Genomic DNA, 12,277 nt, shown 5'->3' with positions numbered 1-12,277 from the left:
CTGGACGCGTCAAATATCATATCCGCTTAATGTGTCTACAACCTAATTACTTAAAACTACACTATTTAATTCATTCATATCATGTGCATATTGGTCATTATGCTCATACAACCGACATAACAATTTATTTTCATTATTAGAATCATACATTTCATCAAGTAATACAGATACAAAGAGATTTTCTTTCTGAGAAGACCGTTAGTATTGGCTGGCTGGCAGGCAGGCAGGCATTTGAGGGTTATTATTTCGCCTGTTGATTGGGGGGAGGGTTGATGTGTTAGGGGGTTTTCGGTTAGGTGTGGTGGTGGTGATTGGTGGTGATTGGTGGTGGTGGTGATTGGTGGTGATTGGTGGTGAGTAGTGGTGGTGGTGGTGGTGGTGGTGGTGGTGGTGGTAGTAGGTGGGAGGGGGGGGGGGGGGGGAAGGGGAATGATGGTCTGTGGATTCCTTCTCCGTACCCCTTACATATAAGCAAAAACATGCCTTCCTGTGGGTATAGAAACATTAACACAAATTATATCAGTAACTGATATTGTAGCCTTTTAAACAGAAAAGATTTGTACATACAAATACTTTTAAATTATCATTTATTTGTGGAAATGGCATTTACGTCATTAAATTGATACCTCAGCATCAAGTGTCCTGCAGTGGTCCAGTGGTAAAGTGTATATAAGTGATGCGTATTCTTGGAGTTGCGAGTTCAAACCCGGATTAAGCTATATATATATAATATATATATATATATATATATATATATATATATATATATATATATATATATATATATATATATATATATATATATATATATATATATATATATACAACATGTTTTGTTTTGGTTGTTTGTTTTTGTATAAAGCCTCACACACTATATTAAGCGAGTTTGTTTTAAACATGACATACATATTAATTCATTTTACCAGGCCTTATTCCACACAACTCCGTGAATTTCCCGTGGAGCCAGCCATTCAAACAAAAACAAACGAAACAAAACAAAACAAAACAAAAAACATTATTGCCAACAGCATTTGGTGTTCCCAGGCGGTCACCCATCCAAGTACTAACCAAACCCAACGTTGCTTAACTTCGCTGATCGGACGAGAAGCGGTGTTCTCAACGTGGTATGGCCGTTGGCATGAGACTGCCTACACATTGTGGCTAATAACCAACTCTTTTTAGTCATCACGGCAGGATACGGACCTTCTTGTGGTGTCTTAATGGTAATTGTATCCTAACATATTTTTGTCTCCTTGGCATGGATATTTAACATCGTTTATTCAGTCTTGGGTTTATGTTCTTTCGCCATTTACAGACATTTTACATCTACCTACTTCCTCAGCCTACCCTGCCAATTTCTAATGAATTTGTGGATTTTCTTTTGTAATACATACATGTGTGTGCTCATCTGCTCTTCAGTTTTTATGATATTTGTCTCATCTGTCCTGCTTTATGATACTTTTACAAAGAACATGAACAAATGCTTCTATTTTAGAGAAGATATGGGATCCAGGTTTCGGAGCCGTAAAACCAACCGTCGTGATTGGTGGACGAGTTGCCAGGTTGCAGCTTCTGTACCGTGCCGGCACATAAATAGGTTCGGCTCAAGCGGCGGCAGCATCATTCCCCCGTGACTGTCTGAGCGTCTCTCATCACCTTGGTTATCTCATCATCATCATGGTAGAAGCAAAGCCTACCAAGAAGGCTGCGGCTGCTGCTGCTGTGGTGGCCACCACCAGGAAACCTCGCGTCCAGGTTGCTCACCCGAAAACTAGTCAAATGGTTCTAGCCGCGGTCGCAGCACTCAAAGACCGTAAGGGCTCGTCTCTACAAGCAATCAAGAAGTACGTTGTTGCCAACAACAAAGTCGAGGCTGCCAAGATCGCCATTTACATCCGAAGATTTCTCAAGAAAGCAGTGGCTGACGGCATTCTTGTTCAGACCAAGGGAAGTGGAGCTAGTGGATCATTCAAGCTGGCCGTAGCAGAGAAGAGGGCCGTTCTAACTCCCAAGAAAGCCACCACAACCAAGAAACCATCTACAGCAGCAAAGAAGGCCGTGGTAACTCCCAAGAAAGCCGCCACAAGCAACAAACCACCTACAGCCTTGAAAAAGAAGCAGCAGCAGCAGCTTGTTGTTGGGAACAAAAAGCCCAAAATAAAGAGAGCTTCAAAATCTCCCAAACCACCCAAGGCAAAGAAAGCTGTCAAGAAAACAACAAAGGCAAAATAAACGACGACATGCAAGCAGCATGAATACACATGACAATAAACATCCAGGCCTCCCCCCTCAGTGGAGGGGCCTCATATGATTCCAAAAAGAGTTTAGTTTTGTAGACAAATAAATCATTACTTTTGGGGTAGATTTACTCTGTATATTATATATATATATATATATATATATATATATATATATATATATATATATATATATATATATATATATATATATATATATATATATATACACACATACATGGGTGAGGTGATATGGTACCAAAGTTTTGGGTGAGGTGATTGACATTTACACAAGATAAAACACGAACCAATGGGAATAAAAACATAAGAATGGAAGTAACTGCAGAAGGCCTATTGGCCCATAACACAAGCACTTCCTCTTGATGCTTCTATATTGGTTCGGAGTCTTGAAGCTATAATATATATATATATATATATATATATATATATATATATATATATATATATATATATATATATATATATATATATATATATATATATATATATATATATATATATATATATATATATATATATATATGCACACAAAACTAAATAGTCTTGTTAGACAAATTGCCCCTATTAGAGGCAAGTTGACTAACAAGCCGAATGACTGCAATTGTTTTGAATTTGAGTTAAATCTAACATAGAAATGTAATCAAACCTAACCTAACCTATGCTAACCCAAGCTAAGCTAACCTAACCTAACCTAAGCTAAGCTAACCTAACCTAACCTAACCCAGCAATTCATGATCTTAATATAATACTGTTAATTGGATAAACCAATTTGGAAAGAAATGTTCGAAAATAACAAAATTAACTGTGCTTGTTAGGAAAATTGGGCCTTGCATACTTGTCCCAATAGTGTGGTTCTCGCTTTTAGGTACGACATAAACGTATACCTAAGTTGAGAGAGAAAAAGATTCGCACTCAAACATGCATATCGATTGCCAGTCCTGAATTCTGGGTAGATATTCGTGTCCTCCCTTTTCATTTACCATCATTTGGATACTATCAAAACAGCTCTGAGAAGGATAAAATGAATAAAACGGGTAGCTCACTCATGTAAAAAGGAAGAGTTGGGAAAGATCTCTCTCTCTCTCTCTCTCTCCCTCACCCCCCCCCCACCACCAATGATCCTGCTCTGCTAGTATATAACGGAACAAACCTTCCCCCCCCCCCCCCCACCCCTCCCTCCCCAATCAGAGTCCCTTTAAGCATGCGAGGATAAAAAATAGATTTCATAAGACCCAATGTGCTAGCTGATATCAAAACAATTTATGTTATCGTCTATTAAGCCCTTCAGTAAAAAAGTATAGGGACCTAATTAGGTCCCGTTTTGAGGTGGTGGTGGGTAGAATCGATGGATTAGCCAAGCTCTTATCCGCCGAATCCGTAGAGGGTACGACCCTGGCGCTTCAGAGCGTACACCACGTCCATGGCAGTGACGGTCTTCCTCTTGGCGTGTTCCGTGTAGGTTACAGCATCACGGATGACGTTCTCGAGGAACACCTTCAGGACGCCACGGGTCTCTTCGTAGATGAGACCCGAAATACGCTTCACGCCGCCACGACGAGCTAAGCGACGAATAGCGGGCTTGGTGATGCCCTGGATGTTGTCACGTAGCACCTTACGATGACGCTTGGCGCCACCCTTTCCGAGTCCCTTGCCTCCCTTGCCGCGTCCAGTCATGGTGTTGAAGTTGTGTGAATAATAAAATTTCGGATGAATGAATGAATTAAATATAGGTCAAGATACCCTAATGGGTGAGCGTGGAAGTGGGGATAGGGGAAGAATTAGTGGGGGTGAGAGGAAGGGTTTTCAGTATGAGGTAAAGTGCCAGGGCTAGACCCAGCTGCATGGCATTGAAATCGTTATGACCAGACTAGGCAGTGAAGGCAAGGAATCGGATCTGTGACAACATTTCGTCTTTTCTGAGCACCCACGGAGACACCAGCCCTCAGCTGGGTGTGCCCTGGAGGCTCACACCAGATGTGGTCTTTGATCTGTCAATCAGCATCGCGGCCCACCCAAGGCACCAGAAAACGGGAGCTAGTTGGTCCCCCCCTAAAGAGGGGGGAGAAGAGTTAGGAGGTTATAGTTGGAAGTTTGGTGATTTGAGTAGTGATATTATAGGAGAGGGGTTATGTAAAGGACGGAGCAGGAGGTGGATCGTCGATCAGGTTAAAGAGGTTGTGCGTATGTCTGGGTCTGCTTAGGACGTTTCTGAGGAACGTGTCGTAGTTGTCATGATAGGTGAGAATTCTGTCAATCTGTTTCTTCCCCATAGTATCCCAGGTTATGTTCAGAGGTGGGATGTTCGCCCTCTCATGCAGGGCCTCACTGGTGGTGAAGTCCTGCCAATGGGTATCGAACACCCATCTCAGAGCCCTGTTCTGGGTACGCTGGAGTTTCTTCCTATTTGTTGGTGCTGCAAGTGTGAGTGGGATCGGTGCATATGTTAGGAGTGGGAGAATAAGTGTTTTGTATAAGTAGAGCTTGGTGGCTTGGGAGGCATGTTTAAGTGGGTAGAGTTTTGATAGGGCGTTTGAGGCTATAGCTTTCTTGGGTGTTATGTGTGTGTGAAAGCGAAGGTTAAAGTCTAGTGTGAGTCCAAGTACTGTGGTTTTGTTGACTCTTGGGATCTGTGTTGCATCTGGTGATTGAGAGTAGAGTTTTACTGGGTCAGGGTTACGTCGTTTGTTGTAGAAAAAGTATGTTATTTTTGACTTGTTGGGGTTTGTTTTTATTCGCCAGTCGTGTTCCCAGAGGGTGACTTTGTCTATTTCTTGTTGTGCTTTCCGTGTGAGGGCGTTAATCGTATAGTCTGTGATCAGTTGGGTTACGTCGTCAGCGTAGCAAAGGGTCATTGATGTCCAGTATACTGGGTCAGGGATGTCGTTTATATAGAGTATGTATAAGGTTGGTGAAAGAACTGAGCCCTTGAACTGAACTGAACTGAATAATACAGGAGAAGATGCCCATTGGGGCGAGCCTTGAAGTGGGGACAGCTGAAGAGTAGTCGGTGAGAGGAAATGCTGAAGTTGAAGAAAAAGTGCCAGGGCTAAACCCAGCTGCGTGGCAATACGTCGATGCTGCAAACAACCCAACAACTGGCTAGGCTTGGAGGCGGGTCTGGAAGGCGGCGGTGGCAGTGCTTCAGCATTCAAGGTGGAAACAATCAGTCTTCATATGGTGTCTTCTTCTTCTTCAATTTGGTGTTTCTTCTTTCTTCTTGCTTCGAGTAATCATTTGATGTTTGTAATCGGCGTAGTCTGGTGGGAAAAGGTCCTTTGACAATGTGGTTTCGTCGCATTCAACGAAGATTACTTCGTTCCTTAGTGTGTACTTTAAGTTTGGATCATTCAGCAGGCATTCCGCATACCTTGTGTTGAGTATTTTGCTGGAGAGGCGTCTGTATTCGGGAGTTCCAAGTGTAAGTTGTTCACGTTGATCATATAGTGCGGAGACTCTTGGAGACTCCTGTGTTGCTGGAGATGGTGATTGTGCTTCAACGTCAATCGAGGCAGTAGAGTCATCATCGGAAAACAAGTGTTGGTTTTCAGAAGCATCAGGTGTAGGTACCTGTGAAGCTGGTGTAGTCTCAGGTGCGGCTGGTGTATTTTCTGGTGAAGCTGGTGAAGTTGGTGCAGTCTCAGGTACCACTGGAGAAGTAGCTGGTTCGTCTGGAGTAGTAGCAGTGTGCAAGGATGTTGCAGAGTCTGTATCAGGTTGCACAGGGTGGGCGTCAGCAGACAGGATATCTGCCAATGCAGTTGAAGAGATGGTGATGCTGATGTTAGAAGCAGAAGTGGTATTTGTTGCTGAAGTCGTAGCATTGGTGTTGGCTGAGGCTGTTGTTGTGAAGAGCTCGTCACGAACAGTAAATGTTGGTAAACCGTTGTCAGCGTACATAATGTTCAGAATTCGTACAAATTCCTTGGTGTTCGTGCCTGCAATCATTTCAGCAGTGCGGATGAGTCCCATTATGACGTTGTGGTTCCTGTTAGGGAGCAGCATCTGGTGTGGTGAGGGCTGGCTTGTTGATTCAGCAGAGTAAACTTGTGGCTGTCGCTGCTGCGTCGATGATTGGTTGGCGGGCTGGGACCCAGGGCCCCAATGGGATGCAGTCTGTGCAGAAGCTCCGCCCCCTCCCGGTAGCAGAGGAAAGTTGGCGGCTTGCACGTTGAATGTTGACGGTTCTCGTCGTGTGGTGTTGGCTTGCCTGGCTTCGGTCATCTTCTGTATTTCTTGACGTCTTTGTGGACACTCAGCAGAGACGGCAGTATGGTGACCTTGGCAGAGAAGGCATTTGAGGAAGTCGCTGGTGCATTGTTTGAAGTGGTGACTCTCGGCGCACTTGCTGCACCGTTGGTCCTGAGATGGGCAATTTTTAGTGAAGTGCTCATAACTATAGCACTTAAAACACTGTCGTAGCTGGTAGTAATGTTCTCTTGTTATTTGTCGGGGTGTACAAGCGAGGCCGAAGCACCGGAAGCCGTTGGTGGTAGCAGAGGTAGCTTCCTCAGGCGAGGTGAAGGTGACCTTCATAGTGGAGAGGTGGCTGTCCTGCACAGGGATGAATTTTACGGTGACTGCAGTCAAGGAAGGGTTATCTTCGGTTATGCTGGTGGCGACGTCAGTGGTAGCTTTTTCGGAGATGAGGGAGCTCACTCTCCTTACGAAAACAGTCCTGGCTGCGAGGTAGTGTCGTGGTGGGGTGAGGAACATGTGCGCCTCCTCGAGAGCAGTGAGGTGAATGGGGTTAAAGAGGCGTTGTACGGCCTCGGCACTGCTGAACAGCAGTTGAGGGAGTCCATCATCGTTGAGTACGACGTCCAGGGGTGCAACATTGGTTGTAGTGGTGATCAAATCCGATATCTCTGATCGAGTAGGGGTCTGGTTCCCTCTGAATCGTACCTTGATTCGGTAGATCATGGCTCTAATCGTTGCTGCCTAATGTTTACCCACCCGGCAGTGCTGGGTGCAGGAGAGCCTGATCTAGAGGGTTGCACTTTCCTTAAGAGGTCTCCCGTCTCTTACCGGTTTAATGCACCGGATCAGGGTGGGGTCTGACCTCTTAAAGCAAAGTACTGAAAAAAAAGAATTTCGGCACGATTTCCCCAGACTATATCCCGTCAAGCGGACGTACTTGTAGCATGGCAACTCCTAACTCCTGCCTGTCCTTACTTTATGCTTGTACTCGAGCAGAAACACGGCTTTCTCACAACGCTTTCAAAACTGCAGTTGCCTACTCGTCTGTTTCACGTCTCTGTGAAATGACTTTTGCACAAATCCAAAAAATAGAGCAAAATCAGCGATAATAGTGTTTGAGGTGAGCTGCCTGTTGGCTGCAGCCAGAGGAAGGAGGGGAGGGGCAACGGGGTGACGTAGGCGAGTCGAGCAGCCAATGGCGCTCGAGCAAGCGCCTCGAGACGGCGTATATAAGCAAAAATTTTTCGGCGCCGGCCATCACAAACCACAGTTGTTCACCATGGCTCGCACCAAGCAGACTGCTCGCAAGTCCACGGGAGGCAAGGCTCCTCGTAAGCAGCTGGCCACCAAGGCAGCACGCAAGTCTGCTCCTGCCACAGGGGGCGTGAAGAAGCCTCACCGTTACAGGCCCGGAACGGTCGCCCTGCGTGAGATCCGTCGTTACCAGAAGAGCACAGAGTTGCTCATCAGGAAACTTCCCTTCCAGCGTCTGGTGCGCGAGATTGCCCAGGACTTCAAGACCGATCTTCGCTTCCAGTCGTCTGCCGTCATGGCTTTACAGGAGGCATCCGAGGCTTACCTGGTCGGTCTCTTCGAGGACACTAACCTCTGTGCCATCCACGCCAAGCGTGTCACCATCATGCCAAAGGACATTCAGCTTGCTCGCCGTATCCGTGGAGAGCGTGCATAAGCTAAAACGACCACCCTAGTATACACCAAACTCGGCCCTTCTCAGGGCCAAAATATCCTTCTAAGGAGATTTCAGACATTCCTAGCATCAGTCATATGAATTAACCTTCATCTATACATATAATAAATAAATAAATACAATAATTTAGGTGTCATACATACACTGTACACGTGATATCAATAAATCAAGTCATTTGTAGTACAACCTGTCCTCTTACAAACAAAACGCCGTCGCTTTTCATTCTTATGCACTGCCAAGGATCCTCCCCCCCCCCCCCCTCCAAAAAAAAAAAAAAAAAAATTGTCATACTGTACTAGAAATAAAAGCAGCACCCATACGTTCCCCTGAACCTCACCAACAAATCCAACATGTTGAAGATTCAACGAGTACAAAACAAAGCACTTCGCTTTGCAGAGGGCCTGACTCTGAGTGACAGGGTGAGAACCGACCTGATCCATGAGACGCTCAACATGAAGCCAATGAACATTAGGCTCAGCTACCTGGCCAGAAGACAGCTGTACCGTATGAAGAACATGTATGTCCCAGACCCAGAAGATCCCTTCGTAGCAGAAAACACCACCAGCGACTACGAGATCCACGAACCACCACACAGAACCAGAAGAATCACTCTCCAACAAAAAGTGATCAGACATATCCATGATGAGGCCTTCCCAAGCCCTCAGATACTAAGCGGTCTGCCAGACGATCCAGATGAGTGGCCCATCCCGGACCCAATCTACACCAAATGAAGAATAAAGAAAGAAAGAAAAAAAAAAAAATATATATAAATAATAAATAAAAAAAAAAAAAAAAAAAAAAAAATAATAATAAATAAATAAATAAATAAAAAAAAAAAAAAAAAAAAAAAAAAAAAAAAAAAAAAAAAAAATATATATATATAAATAAAACACCTACAAAAAAATATAAAACCAAAAAACCATTTGTCGTGGCGTCAGAAGTGTAACTACCCTGATGTTTCTAAGATTAGCCTCCTTCAGCCAACTCCATCGGCTCTAGTGCTTTAGGACACCAACAAGGTCACAAACACTAGCCCCCCCAGCCAATGTACTGACAACCCAACATAACACACACGCAAACAAACAACACATACAAAAATGTCAACCCATGGTGGACAGGCCACCGAACTTTCAAACCTCCTCTCTCTCTACACCCGCATCCTCTTCCTGAATTTCATCTCCCCATCCCTCTACCTCCCCCATCCTTTCCATTCCCTATGGACATCAAAGCAAGACATACTGTCCTGTCCTGTTTTATTCTGTTTTTGGTCCTCTGGCTTAATCTGTTAAGTTAGGAGATGACATTTTAAATTAACCGCTTTCTTGACATTTTCAAACCTTAAGAGGGTGGCCTGCATAGTAATCCTAATGTGGAACATAACAATGAATCTCTAATCTCTAGAAAAAAGATACCGAGTGTTTATATGTGTGTTGAGAGAGAGAGAGAGAGAGAGAGAGAGAGAGAGAGAGAGAGAGAGAGAGAGAGAGAGAGAGAGAGAGAGAGAGAGAGAGAGAGAGAGAGAGAGAGAGAGAGAGAGAGACATGCAGAGACAGAGACAGAGACAGACAGACAGACAGAGACTGAGAGAGAGAAACACACACAGACAGTTTCATAAATATTCTCATTTTATAGCTATTTGCTTTCAGTGACAGAGGTTTTTGTTATAATAGTATTGGTGTCTAACACTCACAATCTCTTTAGAAATTAAAGTGTGGCTCCAATGGAGCCGAGTTTGTTGGTTTGAGGCCAAGCCACCACCACAGGGCAGTAAGTAAGCCGTTTACTTGGAGGAGGTGTACTTGGTGACGGCCTTAGTGCCCTCAGAGACGGCGTGCTTGGCCAGTTCTCCGGGCAACAGGAGCCTTACAGCCGTCTGGATCTCCCGACTGGTAATGGTGGAACGCTTGTTGTAGTGGGCCAGGCGAGAAGCCTCGGCGGCGATGCGCTCGAAGATGTCGTTCACGAACGAGTTCATGATCGACATGGCTTTGGAAGAGATACCAGTGTCGGGGTGGACCTGCTTCAGCACTTTGTAGATGTAGATGCTGTAGCTCTCCTTCCTCCTGCGCTTCTTTTTCTTATCGCCCTTGGCAATGGCCTTCTGGGCCTTTCCGGCCTTCTTGGCAGCCTTTCCAGATGCCTTGGGTGGCATGATGATGCTCGTGCTGGCTGGCGTTGCGATACAATAATGAACTTTTGCGCGAGTCGAGCTTTCCTTTTATATCCCGCTCGCGACTCAGCTCAGAGCGGGTCGCGTGGCGGAGCGCGCTGATTGGTCAGTGGCGGACTCCCTTGATCCTGAGCGGGGTATATAACACGAAGCTCGATCTGCGGGCCACAACAATACATAAAACGGGTGGGTAAATATTAGGCAGCAACGTAGAGCCATGATTTACCGCATAAAGGTCCGGTTTCGTGACGAAACCACTTACACCGGACCCCAATTACTAAGGAAAATCGTTGACATCACGAACGCAGCCCCGTTGGACATCCATGACGATGCTGACGGCGCTGTACTTCTTTATTCAAGCGAGCAAGCTCTGGAGCAACTGTTTGCACCAGAACACCAGGACGCCCTACGAAACGCCAACCTGATCATCACTCCTAACCGTCGCTACTTGGCTGAACGAACCATCTTCGTCAGCCACACAAGTGTCTACATCGCCACCCAAGACCCTGGTACCATACTTGATAGTATCAACACCAGAAACCCGGCTCTGACTGCTGCTACAGTCAAGGTCATCAAGAACAACGACAACCCTAGGCCTACTCTCAAGGTCACCTTCACAACAGCTGCTGCAGCTACCCAAGCTGTGGAAAATGGATTTAGATGTCTGGATATTTCCATCACACCTGACACTGTAAAGAAGGAACGGTACTACAACATTTGCCAGTGCTTTAAGTGCTACAAGTACGATCATGATACCAAGAACTGCCAACAAGCAGAGGTTAAATGCAGCATTTGTACCCAGGATCATCACTTCAAAACCTGCCGGTCAACCACCAAACTGTGCCTCAATTGTGGAGGAGCTCACACCGCCGTCTCCATGGACTGCCAAGTACGACTAGACGAAATAAATAAAACAGCATCTGCCAACCCAACAACCAATCAGCCGGCGAGCTTCAATATCCAAGCTACATCGTTTCCAGTGCTTCCCAACGCTTCTGCTCCTGCTACACAGACGTCCACACCAGGCCAGACCACCCCCCAATGGGGACCCAGGACACAGGCGACTGCAGCTCAGCCAACCAACTTGACTGTCAACCAATCAGCGGCCTCGACCAACACCACTCTCATCCCATGCCTGATCAGTGTAGCTGAGAGAGAGGCGGGAACAGACAACGCAAAATACGTGAGAGTACTGAACAGGCTGCTCGCCCAGAACAACCTGCCTACAATGTTGATACCAGCAGACCTATTTCAACATCACAACGCTGCTTCAACCCAAACAGACGAAATTCCAACACCAACAGCAACCGCAGTCATACCGCAACCACCACCACCGGAGTCGAACCCAGCACAAGTCACCCAGGCAACAGCATCCACCCAGACTACCACCACAGCAGACAAGTCAACCTCATCACCTGCCCCCACCAGCCCGAGACGGAAGAAAATGAGAGGAAAAAGGAGACCAAAATGTCAGCAAGTGGAAACAGAATCAGATTCAGATGCAGAGTTCCAAGAAGCCCTGGCTGAGACCTTCACATATGAGGCCCCAGACTTCGACCTAAACCCAAGCAAATCAAGCAAGAAAGTGCCCTGCTATGGACTTTACCTCAATCACGGTGGCAATTTCAACGGCAACCGAAGCACAAGAATGGTCATTGCCTTAGAATGCAACAGGATCATGAACCAGCTCAGGAAAACCATTCCTTACCCTGTGTTTGTCCACCACGAGACCGTGGAACGCTATGTAGACTTCTGCGCTCTGGAGAGTGCATACATCGACCCTAAATTCGACTTCAAGAGGGGACAAGTGACCTTCCTGGAAGAAGATGAAGACCCGACAGGAATACCAATACCACCGCTAACATTCGGGAAGTACATGCGAATACCTCCTGGCCGGGACACCACCAAGCAACAGTGATCTTACCTCTCACCATCTCAATAAGG

At 45.8% G+C, this 12,277-nt stretch overlaps 1 non-coding gene across 1 annotated transcript; it reads right to left on the bottom strand.

The window, feature by feature from the left end:
* Positions 1-1,019: 1,019 nt before the first annotated feature.
* On the bottom strand, positions 1,020-1,138 carry LOC138353455 (5S ribosomal RNA). Its single transcript, XR_011223158.1, has one exon. It is a non-coding gene; the product is annotated as a 5S ribosomal RNA (ribosomal RNA).
* Between the last annotated feature and the right edge of the window lie 11,139 nt (positions 1,139-12,277).

Source organism: Procambarus clarkii, chromosome 57, assembly GCF_040958095.1.
Source record: "Procambarus clarkii isolate CNS0578487 chromosome 57, FALCON_Pclarkii_2.0, whole genome shotgun sequence".
NCBI lineage: Eukaryota > Metazoa > Arthropoda > Malacostraca > Decapoda > Cambaridae > Procambarus > Procambarus clarkii.
Note: the sequence above shows the minus strand (reverse complement) of the source record. Positions and strands in the feature narration are given on the sequence as shown.